Here is an 18616-nt window from a genome sequence, read left to right as displayed (position 1 = left end):
ATTGTACAACCACCTCCACCCCCAGTTCCACCATCATCACCACTACTATCAGACATCGTAGGCAAGTCGCGTTTTTGTTAACGAGAATAGATGTAGGTATATGCGTTTACGCTCGCAGCATCTGGCAGCAACCAAGCTCCAACGCTTAGCTTTTATACCGCGTTCCCCTTGTTTTACTGTTACGAGAAAGACCATGTTTCGTGTGAGCCAAAGAAAGAACAAGAGAGAAAGACAGAGAGAGAGAGAGAGAAAGAGAGAGAGTGAGAGTGAGAAGTTCTTATGTCATAAATAATGCATAACTTTTGATGCCTTTCTCTCCTTCTTCGTATCAACGCTCTGGGAGAGCTTGAATCATTTATATATATATATTATATACGTAAACACATACATACATAGTCGTCATTTATGAAAACATTTATAACTAAAACTAATGTAAGATATAAAATCTTGATATTCCCCCTACTCCCGCACCCCCCCTCCCCCGAGCCGTCCGTTCTTTAATCCATTTCTCTTCCCAGTATTATTTTCCATTTCAACAAGAATTTTTACGTTCAAAAATAAATGAAATTTGTCCGTCAACCTTTCAACTTACTTCATACGTTATATTATTATCGATACATTTTTTGTCTTTTTCTTCCTTTCCTTCTTTATTTCCAGCGCGAAATAAATGCGATCAATTCGCGTTATCGTAGAGGTGTATATGGGCGCCCGTTGAAAGTACAAACTGCGAAAAGGGGGTGTGTGTGGGGGAAGGAGGGAGGGGGTTGGCGAGCTTTACACCGGTCCGACGACGGTGGTGCTTACAACGGACGGTGTTCGTGTATTTCTCCCCTCCCTCCCTCCCCCATTCCACCCTTCCACGTTTATCGACTTTTCGGATGCTTTCAAACGAATCGAACGATCGAGAGCACCGAGGGGCTCTTCTGTCTTCGTTACGACCCGACGACGTATCGGACGCCGAGATTACGTTTAACGGCACCCTGTCTGCACGTTTATAGCATTATCGCGCTATCATTTGAACCACGCGCTTCCTCGTCGCCTCGTGTGAAAACTAAAAGAAACCAAAAAACAAAAATATACACGAGAGAGATCAATGAAAAAAGAGAGAGAGTGAGAGAGAGAAAGAACACGTATATCGTCGTTTATCCAAAGATTTTTCTTTTTTTTTTTTTTGATTGTTCTTTTTTTTATTCTTTCGTCAGAACCTCCACCCCCGCGCCACCTACTCCTAGAGATTTTTCTACGCTCCAAATCTCGTTTTCATTTCTATCCTTTATTGCAAATGAAAACGGAAATGAAAAGAAAAAAAAGAAGGAGAAGAAGAAGAAGAAGAAAAATACGCGCGGATGTGACGCATAGGTTTTATCGTCCCGGATAGTATATTTTTGAGGAAAATTATTATTATCGGAAATGCATGACCCTGAAAATGTATGATTCCGTGTTCTCGGTACTTTAACGTCGATTATCTCTCGCGTGACGCTCGATTGAATTCATACTTTCCCGTAGAGAGAAAGGGAGGGAAAGAGAAAGAGAGAGAGAAATGGAGCTTTAAAACGTTTATTATTAGAATAGCTCATAAATTTCTCTTCCTAATTGTTTCGACGAATTAGTGCTTATTCCTCCCCATTATGCATTTTATCGGATAATTATTTATTAATAGCTAGTTAATATTACTGTAAGTATATAAATATAGTTATGATCTAAATATCAATATTATTTATTTTCTTCTTTTTTGGTTTTAACTGAAATAAGTAAAGTTTTGAAGTAGAGGGTATCGAATCGTTGATTAGAATAATGCGTAACCATCGTGTTGCGGAATTGCATTAGATGACAAATGAATGCATGCGACACTTGTTCCTCTATCACGAAATACGAGGCAGAATTTGTCACGGGAACGCGCCTGGTGGAACGTAACGACCTTCGTTTTAAGAAACGATAGAAAGAGAGAAAAAGAGAGAGAGAGGGAGAGAGAGAGAGAGAGACGTTTCTCTATGGTTTAAAATCACGCGGTGTCCCGTGCTTCCTAGCTCGTTGAAACTTTACGATTTATCTTATCAACGCTGCCATTATGTTAGTACGAAGTAACGAAGATGAAGATAGAAAGATTGAGAGAGAGAGAGAGAAAGAGAGAGTAGGAAAGAGAAGAGCCACCTGCATCCAGGGTAACATTTAAAGAAGAAGCAGAAGAAGAAGAATTTTTATGACTCTTTTAGCCCTCGCGTCACGTATGTTGTGTTGTCGAGTGGCACACAGACGGGTTCTCCCTTTTTTATTTTCTTTTTTTTTTTAATTTTTTCTTTCTTTTTTTATACTCTTCTTCTAGTCTTCCATCGTCTAACTTGCTTCCCCACGAGAGAGTTGAACACTCGGCTTCTTCTTCTTCTTGGTAAAGTCGTTAGCTAACTTATCTCGCGGCTGTTTGGTCAATCTGAAAAGCGGTCTCTACTTGAGTTTGCCGCTCTACAAGGTCTTTCCTTCCTTCCTTCTTCTTCTTCTTCTTCATCTACGTATATGTTTGCTGCTGCGTGTATAAAGGGCACGTGTGTGTCTGTGTGTGTGTGTGTACTCGTCGTCGTAGTTATCATCCTCTCTTCTACGTTGACTACATCACCTAAATTCAACATTGCTTCTTCTAGCATCTTATTGCCAGAGGGCTTATTTCATTTTCAATAGACGCTACTCTCATATCACAACTCACTCTCGCTCAGTCTTTTCGCTCGTTCGTTCCTTCCTTCCTTCCTTCTTCTTTCTATTTTATCGCAACTCTACTACTCTTTTTATTACTTCGAAAGGTCTCGCCTTTGATCTTCAACTATATATCCCATACCTCTGACAAGCTTGAAAAATTCTTGATCAACGTGCCGAACGTAGATCAATCTCTCGCGAATCCTTAAACGAATATACGCACAAACACTCACGCACGCACGCACGCACGCACGAATGCACTCACGTACGTATACAAATTTCTATAGGTCGGAAAGAAAGATAGAAAATATTCTCAACTACGAGATTAGATTAAATATTTTTCTTTCTTCCTTCCTTCTTCTTCTTCTTCTTCTTCTTCTTTTTCTTCTTCTTCTATCGAGAGATAAAGAATGGTGTCGAAAAATTTTCCACATAAAGTATTTCATTTTCGCGAATATGTTACAAAATAGGGAGACAGAGAGAGAATTATTTTTTTGATAGATGAAATAGTAGAAGGAAAAGAACGAACCGAATCTTTTTCTTTTTCACTCTTTCCTTCCCTCCCTCTCCGGTTGTCCTTTTCCTCCTCGTAACATTCCTGAAAACCCCTTTACTTTCTACGAGCCAGTAAATCTACGAGAACGCTACTAGGACGATCTACGATCTCAACCATAAATCTCGATTCCGTGGGGTGAATATCGGAATAGCTCTGGTTAGCTTAAATCCACAATCGTTGTTCTTGTAATTTGCAATTCTACGGTTAACGTTCCATGGATGCACCAGCACCAGTACCACCACCAGCACATGCATTGGCATATAGCTTGCTAGGTAAATCGTTCGCGCCCTCGCATCTTCCTTTAATGTATCGTCCGATCAAAATCCGTGCGTTTGCGGATTACGCAAACGTTTACGCGCGGCTACTCTCTTTCTCTCTTGGTTTCTCTCTCTCGACGACACAGAGAGATTTATATACCGGCCACATTCGATACAGAATACACACACACACACATATATATATATATTATATATACGTTGGTAATATATCTGTATATCTATTGAATTAGTTTACCGCTGAATTTCCGATTTAAATCGACCGTATAAATTAATGCGATATGTTTCCTTCTTTTTTGGTCTCCTTTTTTTTCTTTTCTTTTTTCTTTCTTTCTTTTTTTTTGATATCTACGCACGAAACGTTCCAAATCGTTTTTTTTATTCCTTGGTATTTATTATCGAATTCTCGTACGTCATGTTTAATTACGATTTAAAAAAAAAAAAAAAGAAACTATCCCATAATCGCGATTATAAATACACGTACTTTTGGTCGATAATCTACCAGTTTTAAATCCTCTATGGACTCGTGTAATTTTTGAAGTCGTGCACGATAATAAATTAATATTATTTTTTAATCCAATTTTTTCCTCCGAATATGACGTATATTTCATGATTTTTATATCGTAACCAACTAAAGGTATTTTATATCGATAATCAACTACACCTTGAAATATGGTAGTATATTTGTCCTTTGAAAATTGTTAATTTATCGTTTATTCGTATTTAGATGTTAATATATTTGTTAATTCTAATATTAAGTTATATATCTTTTGTAATCACGGTTAACAGTTTGTTCATTGACACCGTTGTCAACGTGCACGTCATGAATCATTTTTACCATCCCATTTCACATTTACCGATAATAAATTATAATACGTATTAAAGAAATATTGATCGACATATAAACGACAAAAGAATAAAAAAACCATACTCTCCTATAACTTATTGATTAAGCCAATATAATATTTCTTTCATACGATTCGAAGCGTTTGGTATCGATGTTTTTTTTCTTTGTGGCAATGTGTGACAGGCCTAATGTGGTTAATGCAATATCTCGATAGGTTGTCAAGCTCGTAAAGTATGGGTACATTGATTAGCTTTTTTCAACATTTAACGTCCTTATGCCAAACGCGAAACGGTTGGATATTTTTCTCTCCCTATAATAGAAGCCCCCCAACATTTCACTGCACTTTTCCCCCTACTACTACTACTACTACTAACACGGGCAACCCCGTGTGTCAAAGCTAATGCAAAGAATCGGATATGACTCATCGAATAGGCCCTCTCTCTTGTTGTGTTGTATTTCGTTGCATTTACCGGTCCTCCTCGCGAATAAAATCGATACACGCCGATGGGTGTGACAAAGGTTCTCATCTATCTCGTCAGGAACGAAACGAGCTTAACAATTAACGCCCAATGGGACACGTTAAACGATATTTTTCTCCCAATTTTCGACTCCTTCTTACCTTTTTTTTTTCTTTTTCTTTTATTTTTTTTTTTTTCATCCCTCCATTAAAGTATCATTCTCTCGTTAAAACAGCTGCACGATCCTTCTTTCTCTATTTTCTTTGTTGTTTCGTCTGAAAAAGAAAAAAAAAATAAACCATAGTCCAATCTTGTTTATCCGATCGACGTTTTTTCCCCCCTTCCCTCACCCCCTCCCCACGTTGTCATTTTATTCTTTAAATATTTCATTTTTTGTAATAATAAATGAAATACGTTTTTTTCTTTTTTTTGTATATTTAAAAATGCAAGATCTTTCAATGATGAAACGCGAATGATTATTTTATTAAATGTAATTATTCATTTTTCGAACGAACAAATCGATTTTTCCTCTACAAAAATTTGCCACTTAAATTCGACGATTAACACTTTGTCATTTTGTAAGCTTCGTTAAATAATCGATCGCGTTTACGCATAATTCAAATGATGAAACCAACCTTAACAAATTAATTATAAACCATTTAAGTTTATACGTTAAATATATATATATATTTCGTTACGATGTAACACAGATATTATATTTTAAGAATTTAAATACATTTCTCATTTACGTTTATAATTATTACACGATGAAATTAAACGAATCTGCGATTATAGCCGCAAGTAGCTTTAAAGCTTTACGCATTCGTAACTCGCGAATTAAATTATTGCTATTTTAAAAGAAAAAAAAAAAATAAAGAAAAAGGAAATAAAAGCAACAAAAAAGAAAGTCAAGAAATTAATACGATAATACTATTAAATATTTAAACGATGAGAGAGGTATGAATGCACGATCGAGTCGAATAATATATAATACGTTCGAGTTTTCCTAAAAAAAAAAATAAAAGAAAACGATATCGTTGAAGTGGTACTTTATTGTCTGGCCTTTAAGTGAACTAACTGAAAATGGTGGCGGATGATATATATTAAAAGGAGGTAACTCGGTGTGGTAGTTCTATTGCATTCGCTATCATCTCATTTCTTAGACGTGGTGAGAATTTAAAGAAAGTCAATGAAAGAAAAAGAGAAAAGAAGAGAACCAGGAACAGAGAAAGAGAGAGACAGAAAGAAATCGAGAAACGGCTTTTTGCGTTAAAAGGAACGTACAAATGGAATAGGAGAAAGAAAGAAATAGCGAGAAAGAAAGTGTGTGAGAGAGAGAGAGAGAAAACGAAGGATCTCTATATAAAAGCATAAACCGCCATTGGAAATTGGGCCAGAGCAATGTTAACGGGCTCGACTTGCCGAGGAGAATTCGAAAATGCAATCAATTTATCAAGCAGAAATGGGAACGTGACCAGACTTAAGCGTATGGACGATCTAAACGACGACGAGGAAGAGAATGAGGAGGAGGAGGAGGAGGAAGAGGAAGAGGAGGAAGAGGAAGAGGATTGTGGAAGGCAAAGAGTAAATGGGATCTATGACTGTTCCTAGAGAACAGAGATTATGCGTATGGTAGTAGAATAGCTTTCGGTGTCTCGTCCTTTTGGAAATGTTTGTTGTCTGGTACGAGATTGTTCCCCTTTTCTGACAGACGCTATAGCCTCTCTCTTTCTCTTTCTCCCTTTCTTTATGGGGAAATTCGAAATTAGAGAGAAAGAGAGAGAGAGAGAGGGAGAGAAAATGAGAGTGGTATAGGATAAGGGGCTCGTGTGAAAGAGAGGAACGAGCTCGATTATGCACCGCACCAGCGACAAATTTGTTACGGCGCGTACTGTAACCGAACGTAACAATGAGGGACGTCGTGTCGTGTACGTTGAATACACTCTCAATAGGGCTAGAAATTTTCGAGTAACCGGTAGCCTTCGAACACGACTGGCCCACACTGATTATACTTCTCTTTGTGTAAGAGTAATTGTATATGTCACGTTATATCTTTATATGTATGCGCATATAATATATATACATGTGTATCTACACATGTACACATACGTGAAAATGTATGTCATCATTGTATTCATACACGTATATCCGTGCATGATATAGATATATATGTGTGTGTGTGTGTGTGTATGCATATGCGAAAATACATAGGTGTATATTGTTGGTTGGACGTTACCGTAGTAAAATGTTCATATACTCCCACCAGCCGTAAGTTTTCACGGCACCTGCATGATTTTGCACTTTGTCCCACAAGTCCCTTGGCCCCTTTTCATAATCAATTCGCTTCTCCTTTGTGTTCGCTCGTAACCTGGCAAAAGAGGTTCGTTCCTTCAAGTTGCCCGCGGCATCGAACGAATCGTTTCAAGACCTTCGACGCGCGATATTGCTCCTGAAAGGGAAGATAGATGGAAAGGCGACGTTTTACCTTTAGGCCATTCTTTATTCACTCTTGCTCTATTTTCTCTTTTTATTATTCTATTTTTATTTTTATTTTCATTTTTTTTTTTTTTTATATGTTTCATGTCTGTCTATCTATCTGTCTGTCTCTGTCTGTCTCTGTCTGTCTCTGTCTGTTCTGTCTGTGCGTGGGTATACGTGTTTCTTTTTGTTTTTCAATATATCGATAAAATAGTCGCGATCTCTTGTTTTGTATACTTTATTTTTTATTTTTTTTTTTACTTTTCCTCCTCGTAAATGTTTTACGAAGAGAAATTTTTTATTAGATTTTTTTCTATTAAGTATCCGATATTATTGTGTTACTGTGATAAATATTAAATAGGATATGAAGAAATATTGTACGACGTTTGAATATTAATATTAAAACGAAGTTTAATCAAATTTTAGTTGAAAAATTGTAGAAAATTGTAGGCAACACTAACGCGTCTCCCGTCAAACTGCATTTGACTAACAATAAGTGTCATTTGCATGCCACGTGTATCTAAAATGGCATTCACACGTTACATGGTTTAATATATCTGTCAAATTTATCTATATCATTCTTTATATCTTCTAATCCACCAATGATTTATTGTTATTATAGTCAAAAATTATTGCTTTATACAATCCCGTTAAGTTTTTGTACTTTTTGCTTTTGATTATTTTTTTTTCTATTACCCACAATATTTATCGAATATTTATTGGAAATTGGCATAACGTCTCTATCGATAATCTATAAATATATAAAAATTATGACCAAATTTTATGACATAAATATTAGAAAAAAAAAAAAACCAAAATATATCCACTTTGTGAAAAAGTGATCATTAAGTTCACGAAATCTAGGACACGAGTGCATTTACGGAAAAAGGGTTGGCGACTCGATTTGAATGAAAATAAATCCCCCTTCGTTTTCTATCTCCCGTTCTCCTCCCCCTGCCACCGAGTGAGAATATTTTGATCGCGTTAGAATAAAGCAGCCGTCTTTCGACGTAATAGGAGTTCTCGATCCCGGTTACGTGAAAGTATATCGAAAGATGAACGAGTAAGAGGGGGGAGGAAAAAAGGGGAAAAAAAGGGAGAAAGACAACGAGTTCACAAGTCTTTGTAGGAGAACACGCGTAACGAGAGCCGCACGAGAAAGAGAGGGAGAGAGAGAGAGAGAGAGGAGTCCCATATACTTTTTTTTCTTTTTTTACTTCCACTTCCACCATCACTACCTACCATCAACATCACCAGCACCAGCACCAGCATCAGCACCTTTCCTGGTAGAATTCCTTCCATCTGAAACCACCACCCGTACCACCCCTTCCTCCTTTGAACACGCAGCTCGTGCATAATTCATGAGAGCAACTCAAGCGGTATCGATAATCGCGCTACAATTCATCATCCATCATGATCTGTCGCGATGCACGAGAAGGCGTCATGTATAAGTGACCAAGCAAAAGAGGTTGGGCTAACCGATCGCATAAATGACCGGCTGAATGTGAACGAGAACGATATCTTCAATCCTTTAGGCGATATATAGATATATATAGTTTTTATGATGAAACTTTTTCTCAGAATCTTTACCTCTTTCAATCATAATCTTCCATATATATTAATACTTTTGAAACATGATGTCATACTATTAAAATACGTTAAATGTTAAATCTCATCTGAATTGGACAAAAATATTATGAATTTTCAATGAAATAACTAAACAGATGCGAATTACTTTTAAGCATTAATAGATGAACCGTATATTTTTAGTTAGATAATAAATTGTTTCATTTTATTTATATTTTGTAACGAAGAACTTCTTTAAATCTCTCAGTAACGCGTGTCAGAGTTTTTTTTATCTTTTTCGTCCAATACTCTATACAAACTTATTTTTTATCGAATTCGAATAAAATATTTATTACACACGTATAAATAAATTTGCTTTTTCTTTTTCGATATATGGATAAATCAAATGGGGAATAAAAACAAAGTCTAATCGTAGTTATAGAAAAATCACTAACGTGAAATGATTTCAAATTATATGTCGGCACGTTTTTACAATATAAACAAATTGTCGCGTGTTAATTATTATCAAAAACTTTTACAATATTCCACATTTGCGATTCGGATGAAATTTGTATTATAAATATTCACAAGCATTAGTATTATTATTATTGTACTACACACATACATATATATACATGCGTATAAAACCACGAACAGGAAGACGATTCACCCTCGATCGATTTATCATTAGGATTAATTATTTAATATATAAATAATTAATATAATATAATATAGTATATCTTCAATCCTTTAGGCGATATATAGATATATATAGTTTTTATGATGAAACTTTTTCTCAGAATCTTTACCTCTTTCAATCATAATCTTCCATATATATTAATTCTTTTGAAACACGATGTCATACTATTAAAATACGTTAAATGTTAAATCTCATCTGAATTGGACAAAAATATTATGAGTTTTCAATGAAATAACTAAACAGATGCGAATTACTTTTAAGCATTAATAGATGAACCGTATATTTTTAGTTAGATAATAGATTGTTTAATTTTATTTATATTTTGTAACGAAGAACTTCTTTTTAAATCTCTCAGTAACGCGTGTCAGAGTTTTTTTTATCTTTTTCGTCCAATACTTTATACAAACTTATTTTTTATCGAATTCGAATAAAATATTTATTACACACGTATAAATAAATTTACTTTTTCTTTTTCGATATATGGATAAATCAAATGGGGAATAAAAACAAAGCCGAATCGTAGTTATAGAAAAATAACTCTAACGTGAAATGATTTCAAATTATATGTCGGTACGTTTTTACAATATAAACAAATTGTCGCGTGTTAATTATTATCAAAAACTTTTACAATATTCCACATTTGCGATTCGGATAAAATTTGTATAATAAATATTCAAGCATTAGTATTATTATTATTGTATTACACACACATATATATATATACATGCGTATAAAACCACGAACAGGAAGACGATTCACCCTCGATCGATTTCGTTTTCCTCTTATTTCTCTTTTCCCCTTCGATTTCAACGAGAGAAAAGTCTTTTCCTTTCCGTTTGTCTGTCTATTCGTCTCTCTCTCTCTTTCTCTTTCTCTTATTCTACTGAAAAGGAATGTCGGGATTTGGTCCGTCGACGTTCTCTTTCCGCGTGGGCAGCTTCCTTCTTAGCCTTTTCTCTCTCTCTCTCTTTTTTTTTCTTTCTGTCTCTCTTTCTGGCTTTTTACCTGTCACCAAAATGTCGAGCTTACCCTCGGCACCTTTGAAAAGAGCAAACGGGAAAGTGGAATTCTCTATTTCCATTGAAACTAACGCAAGCGTGAGAAGGATCTATATGTTGGATAGATGAACGAGAAAAAGACAGAGAAAGAAAATAGAAAAAGAAAGAAAGAAAGAAAGAGAAAGAGTAAAAGAGAGGGAAGATGAAAAAGAACGAAAGAAAAAAAGCAGCAGCTCGTGTCATCTCTCCACCTTTTAACCAAAAAAGCAGGACTGCACAAAATCAGACCGAAAAGAGAGAGAGAGAGAGAGAGAGAGAGAGAGAGACGGGGGGGGATTTCTTTTGGTGTATCATAACGTGCACGTTTTCGAAGATTAACAATGAACGACTAACAAGAAACCAAATATGTATTGTTGTATGGGATATAGGAAGGAAGTATAGAAATTTCTATATTTCAACGTGGGAAAAGATCGGCAAACTTTTGCAGAGTAAGGGTATATATATATATATATATATATATATATATATATATATATATGCCATAACGTAACACCATAAAGATACCGGAGAGCATCGATTAGAATTTAATGGAGAACGGAGATATAAAAGAGTATACGAAGAAGAAACTCTTGTCACGAATTTGTTATAGAGTCTATGGTACCCATGGGTGTCCTCTTCTTCTTCTTTTTCTTTTTTTTTTCTTTACAACAGATTGTCGTATATCTCTTTTATTACGTCTTTTCGTCGATTATTATCATTACATTCGCATACAATCATGTTTCTTTTGTTATACGAAAGATTCGAGAGAGAACGATACGATGAACGGGGAAATAAAAAGATGAGAGATAGGTGTGGGCGGGGAGGGGTTTCGAATTTTAAACGGTAAAGTAACGAAAAAAAGTAAACAGAATAGGAGAAGAAAGAGAGATGGTAGAGAACAATCATTTTTTAATCGTTGAAAATTTAAAAACGTAGCAAACGAGCGTACGAACGAACTCGCACAGATTTCGTTAGGAAAAGATAAATTTTGGTTGAAAACGATGAGGCTTGTCGAGGAATGAGTACAAAAAATATATAATTTTCTTTCTTTTTCATTTTTACGGAAATTCGAGCGGACGAAGCGAAACGGACGAAGCGAAACGAACGAACGAACGAACGGATGTTAAAAAAAAAGACGAGATAAATGGAAAGAACAAAAATAAAAATGAATATAATATAAAAAAAAGGAAAAAAAAAGGGCAGAGAAGTAGAATTCTAACGCGATGCTTATTCTCTGACGTGTTTTTAGAACGTTACGAGGAAATATAGTAGACGGACCTGTCATTAGAGTCACTAAGCCCACGAACAAAATTACGCAGGGTCCTCTATTTTTCTCTGTTTCTCTGTTTCTTTCTCTTGATGTTGGCTTTATTAAATCTACTGTGTAATTTCCATTCCATTCGTTCCACTCGGTGAGACACGTGCGTGTCTTTGCCCAAACAGGGATACTTTTTAATGACGTATCGAGTCCTTCCCCTTCTCCTCTTCCTCACCCTCACCCTCACCCTCACCCTCCTCATCCTCTCTGTTCCTGTCGACACCTGTCCCCTTCTCTTTTTTTTTTTCGTTCTTTCTTTCCTCTTTTTACCTTAATTTAAGATTACAGGTTGTCCTATCACGATACGACGAGTTTCACAACGATCGATCAAATCCCGTTTCACTTTTAATTAAAACTCGTCATTCCACTGATTCTACCCCTTCTTCTTGTCTCTCTTTTCTATCTTTGTCACCTCGTCTACTACGATCTACGGTAATTTCCTCCTTCTTCTTCTTCTTCTTCTACTTCTTCTTCTTCTACTTCTTCGTTACAAAGCATCGTGCCAACGAACTCTCTCAACTAAATTCAACCCACCACCACGGGATGGATCTTCAACTTGGTGCAGATTTCATCGGTGTTACTTTTAATTGAAACACTGATGGGATATAGGTACTTTATATATATATATGTATTATTTATATATAGTAATAAATCTTATGCCAAAAAGGATTTTAACCGTAGACACAACACGCTATCGATTAAAAGTTTGAAAATCGTTTGACGACGATCAAACGATTTATAATGATTAACAATCAAACATTATTAACAAGTTGAATTACGTTTCAAGAGATTCCAATACCTTATTACGTCTATAATGATTTTCTACAATTTATACAGTTTAGAAACAATGATTTTTTCCTATAGGTCAAACATCATTGACAATTTTTCGACAAATATTTATATTAAAATTACTCGAAAAAATTATAAATTGCAGTAATCATTGATTACAAACAAAATACTACAAAGTTTGAAATATATTCGAATAAATCCAAGAACGTTAATTTTGTTTCTTACAAATATCCTGAGTTGCTTTGAAATATACGTAGAAATAGGAAACTTTTGGCTGGTAGTGTAAATCTAACGATCGTTCTAATTTCGAATAACTTTTCGACAATATACGTGATCATCACCATCATCATCATCATCATCACTATAATCATCATCACCATCATCATCATCATCGTCGTCGTTGTCATAGTCATAGTAATAAGGAAAAGTGAGACCAGGAAATGGGGGAAGAAGAAGTTGTTCGAATCTCTCTATTCATCGTACCTTTACTTTCCTAACTTTTGTCAAAGTTACAAGAGGCTCGAGAAAAAGATAGAAAGAGAGAGAGAGAGAGTGAGAGAGAGAGAGAGAGAATAAACGTGAAAGAGAAATGAGATACTACCAGGGAATGGCCGTCGGGGATTGAGAAAAGAAAACTAATGTCGTTAACATGAATTTTAAATGAAACGACTGGCGTGAAAGAGCAGAAAGAGACTTCGCTGCTGGTTTTAATTAATAATCAGTTAGAGTCGCTTCTCTTGTTTCACAAGAGAAATTCAAATATTGTTCTACTAAGCGTTTCAATTTGCAATATCCTACGGCGTGTATTACGAGAACGACCCCTATAGTTATATTCTATCCCTCTCTCTCTCTCTCTCTCTCTTTCACGTTCCTCTCGATTTCAATTAAATTGACGTTATCGACTGCAAAAGTTTCGCATATCTTTGCGATCTCATTGTAAAACGACATTGCTATGCAGAAGGAATGAAGCCAAGTAGCGAATCAATTATTACTACTATAAGCTTGAATTATGTAACGGTTGAGTTTCTTGAAATCGATAAACACGTAAAGAACGTTAAAGGTTCTATATTCGACGAATGATTGATATATAAAGTATATATTATAAGTATATTATGTAATACTTTTACATATATATATGTATATGTCATAGCTAACGTGTGAGTTAAAAACAAACATAAGAAACTACATAGCTGGAAAGAAATACTTTTAAATTTCTCGTGGTTTGCGACATTTTCCTTCTTTCTTCTTCTATTTCTTCTATAAGCACATCTATGTATATACGTTAGTACTTACATGCATTGTTACTTATTGCACGGGAGCATGTTTTTCTAAGTTATTTTTAATGCGATGTAAAGTAGAAGTAAGTAGGTGTATGGAACCACTTATCGTCTTGTAAAAAATGTTCCATGTAAATAATAATACACGATGTTTTCTTGTTTGGACGATAATAAATTTGTAGAAAATTTGAGATAATAAATATACATATTTTAAAAAAGAAATATCTGTTAAAAGAACGATTCTAAAAGTTTGAAAAAGACATATTATTTTAAAATGTAGTATCTTTCTGAAAAAAAAAAGAAAAAAAAAAGAAAGAATATTCTTCTAAATTCGAGATAATAATAGAAATATAAATTTAAAAAAAAAAAGACGAATATATACCTCTATCTAAAAAATTATGAAAAAAATATTTAAAATATTATAATTATTCGTCGAAAGAAACAAAATCTCAACGATTTTCCGAGAAGCATTTGAAAGGATTGTTAATAATTCTAATAAAAAATAGAGAATAACAAGGAGGAAACAAATAAGAAAGAAAGAAAAAAAAAAGAAAAAAGCGTAAGAAGAAAATATACGTCCCTCTTGAAGCATGATTTCCTTAAATTTCGTGTTCTATACAGCAGTTATGAAACATAATGGGCTTTTATATCGGGGCTAGCGCGCTAGCAAACTACACAACGCTGAATGCCGCAATAATTAATAGCTCGCGATAATTGCGCAAGGAGTGGCGCGTCGGCGGTACTCGTTTAGGAAAAGGAGGATGAAAAGAAAAATAAAAGGTAAAATGAAGGACGAGAGAGAGAGAGAGAGGAACGAGTGAAAAAGGAAAGGAAGAAAGAGTAGAAAATCGTTTGCCGTAAATAAAATCGGTTAGAATGTAAAATGTTGGTAAAATATTAGACGAGTAGGGTTGGGGTGGTGGTTGGTGGGTGGTAGAAAGCGGTCGAGTGAATTCAAGAAATAAAGAAAGAAATAAAAAAGGAAGAAATGAAGGAAGGAAGAAGAAAGAAAGAAAGAGAGAGAGAAAGGAAAAAAGTCTAATTTGTGGGAAGAAAAAAAAAGCGGGTAGAAACTCGTGGATGGGAAGAGGTTTCGCCAAAACGTGTCGACCTCCGACCTTTTAATCTTTCTTTTTAACCCCCGTTCTTTACCCTTCTTCTTCTTCGTCGTTTTTTTTCTCTTTCCGTTTTTTTTTTTTCCATTCTTTTTCTTCTGCGTGAAAAATACTTGCCCATTCTCGCTACCACCCTCTCCCACCCCCTTTCGGGTAAAAGCCAAGCAAGCGCTCGCGCGTCCCGATTTTCTCCCTCCTCTTTTGTTTACGCGAACGTTTTCCGTTTTCTTCGCTAATTTTCTATTTTCCACTTCCTCGAAGAACGTAAAGACGAAGAAGAGATAGGAAAAGAGAGAGAGAGAGAGAGAGAGAGATGGAAAGGTAACGAGAAAGTAAGTTGAAATATTCAACATTGCGTTACGAAATTTACCACCACTACTACAATACTGACCCTCGACCTTTCCCAAACAAAAACTTTAATTTCTCCGCCGAAGAATATGCTTTTTACCCACTCCCTCCCTCTACCCCCTGACTTAACGTCGAAAAGAGTTTTTCTTTCTTCTATCTCTTCTTTCCTTCCTTCTTTCTTTCTTTCTTTCTTACTTTTCTTTTATTCTTCCAGAAACGTGGGGGACGAAAATCGAGAAAATTATTCCGTTGAAGTTGGACGCGATTGGCCCTTCGAGAAAACTGCTTTCTCCGCTACGAGTAAGGGGGAGAAAGAAAAAGATAGAAACATTGATCGAAAGAGAGAAAAGCGATGGAAAGAAAAGGAGGTTAAGAAGAAGGGAGAAGAAAAGGAGGATATAGGGACGGTGGACAGGGGGGATTGGGAGGGGGAAGAGGATGAAAGGGAAGATAGTCGAAACTTCGTTTCGCGTGTTACGAGATTGCGAATCGCGGGTCAGCAATAAACGCGTTCTATCCGTTGACAGTCCCTCTCTCTCTCTCTTTCATTCTTTGGGTTCTCCCTCTTTCCCTTCTTATCGGGAGGGACAACCCTCCCTGGTTGACCGCGTCCGCGTTCACAATCGGCGATCGAGCGTGAACGAGGGCCCTGTACGGTCCTCGAGGAAGTGACATTTCCTTTTTTCGTTCCCTGCTTCCACCTCGTCTTCTATCTCTTTCTCACTTTCATTCCGTTCCCTCGCTCTTTCTCTCTTTTACACACACACACACACACACGGATACAGTCTCGTACTCTGTTCGTTCTATACCGCTTGCCATCGTCGATATTTTGTGCGGATGAACGGGCAAAGACCGGCTTCGGGCACTGTCTCCAACGTTCAACGTGTTTCTATCGCTATCTCTCTCTCTCTCTGTTGCACTTATATGCATGTACACTCTTATGGGTTGATCTCTCTTTCTCGCTCTTTCTTTCTTACCCATTTGCATAGGCAGAGATATGCGTTCGATCTTTTTCACTGATTCTCTTCAGGGGAATGACTTCTCCTTATTCACAGAGTTTTCTCTTCGAACGTAGACGATATTATGGATTTCGGTGTGATCGAGTGTGTGAATATAAAGAGATAGAGAGAGAGAGAGGGAGAGAGAAGGGGAAAGAGATATGGAAAAAAATATCTCATATCTGATTTGATTCTCAACTCAATTCAACATACATGAGAGTGTACAGATAACTGATACGTATTTTATTATAACAATATATTGAATTTAATTTCGTTATTGTATCGATTAAAAATGGAGAACTCTTATCGATTATATAATATTTGTAATTTATTCTCTAGATTTAATTCAATTTGAATCATTCGATATTCAGAGATGGTTACGCGAATTTTTGGTATATTAATCGTGATATGATGACGACCACAGGTTGGAATACTGTTCTGTGATTTTAGTAATTTCCTTATTTTCACTTCATCCATTGGTATTTATCGAGAAAGAATGATTACTTTGTTGATTTTTTTCAGTAAGTATCATGTCAACGAATAGGTTTCGTGGTTACATCGAGTTGTTAATAAATGGTATTAGATTAATAGATAACTCGTTATGATGGTATATCTTGTTAGGATTACGTCTATTAACAGTGAGACGAATAAAAACGGTATATCTAACTAATTAAAAGTAAGTTTCGAACTATTTTTGCGCGGTATAGTAAAATAAATTACAAGAATACGTAAATTCGAATGTCATCCACGATATTTTGACATCGGAGATATATATTTTCCCGAATATCATAATCCTTCTTATCATCTTCGTATTCCGAGCGACATATCGCGAGCGTGAGATAATAAATCTGCCAGTAAAGTGAGATAGATAGATAGAAAGGTAGAGAAAGAAGAGATGTGGAAATGGTAGCAAAGGGTAATCTAGTAGTAGCGAAGAGGATATAGATGAACCTAAAAAAAAAAAGAAAAAAAAATCAGAACAGCAGAAAAAAAAAAGAAACATAAAATTGCGTACGCGTAGATATAACGACTAACGACTCCATATAATGCATTCAAACACACGCATACGAGCACGCACACACACACATACGGAATGAACACTTTTTTTCTTTTTCGTTTGATTTTTGTGCATCGAACACCGGTGGACTGTCTGGAATGGTGGTGAGAATGACGTAGAGGGGAAGGGGGTGCTTATGACACTTTGCTTTAGTACGTCCCGGAATCGAACGTAACACAAAAATGCTTTCGCATCGAAATTACTTGGACGAGTTACAAAAACGATATGCCGTACAGATACGCGCACACACGTACACACGCTTATATACGTGGGTATACATATTCATCGGAGGAAACGGAACGATAGCAAATTTGTCTACCCGTGATAGATACGTAAGGAAGATAAAATCTGAAGGGGAAAAAAAATTATATAAAAATGAAAAAAGAAAAGATTAAAAAAAATAAAAAGAAAAGAAAAAAAAAAGAAAAGAAAGAAAGAAATAAAAGACAGAAAAGAATAAAATGGAAAAGGAGAGAAGGCAGATGCTCACTCCGCAGCCTCACGCCCGGGAGGATAATAATGGGTCAGGGTGTACGAAGGAAATAATGGTGGTCTCGCGTAAACCCATGGACTCGCTCAATAGGGTTCCACCTTTCTCTTCTTCATTCTTTTGCTGGATGAACCGCCAGAATCTGTCCCTTCCCTTCTATTACTTCTTTTTTTTTTCTTTTTTCATTTCCTCTCCTCCCCAGGTCTCTTTTTGGTGCCTTTAAGCCTTACCCTTACTTTGTGGCCTCTTCTGTCCCATCTTTCCTCCTCCTTCTCCTTCTCCTCTTCTTCTTCACTACCACTTCTCTCGAACGTGTCTCTTCTTCTATTTTCAAAGCTCGATCGAAACCTTCCCTAAGCGAGTAAGAGTAAGAGAGATAGAGAGATAGAGAGAGAGAGATAGATAGAGGGTGAGGCATTGTGCTAATCCGAAGTTACCTCGTAACCGGGATTGTGTCGAGTTTACGCTCGAGTGCGATTCCTTTCGAGCCGTCGTTTGCATCTAATGGATCGTGTCCGAGTTCTATACTTGTATATGTTTATAATATATACACACATACATATATATGCGCGTGAAGAAAAGAAAGAGGTGGGGGCTTGTACAAGGGGGGACGAATAGATGA

At 36.0% G+C, this 18616-nt stretch overlaps 1 protein-coding gene across 3 annotated transcripts in view; it reads left to right on the top strand.

Annotated features, from left to right (window-relative positions):
* LOC122522652 (toll-like receptor 6) overlaps window positions 1-18616 on the top strand; it is an 88313-nt gene that overhangs the window by 16742 nt on the left and 52955 nt on the right. The window contains exon 2 of one of the 3 annotated variants that reach the window (XM_043643887.1): window positions 15664-15808. The exons of the other annotated variants lie outside the window; for them this stretch is intronic. The gene's annotated coding sequence lies outside the window, so the exon portion shown is untranslated. Of the gene's footprint in view, window positions 1-15663; window positions 15809-18616 lie in introns of those variants that run through there. 3 annotated transcript variants of the gene reach the window in all.

Source organism: Polistes fuscatus, unplaced genomic scaffold (assembly GCF_010416935.1).
Source record: "Polistes fuscatus isolate 324 unplaced genomic scaffold, CU_Pfus_HIC Scaffold5, whole genome shotgun sequence".
Taxonomy (NCBI): domain Eukaryota; kingdom Metazoa; phylum Arthropoda; class Insecta; order Hymenoptera; family Vespidae; genus Polistes; species Polistes fuscatus.
This window is presented reverse-complemented; position numbering and strand designations above follow the sequence as displayed.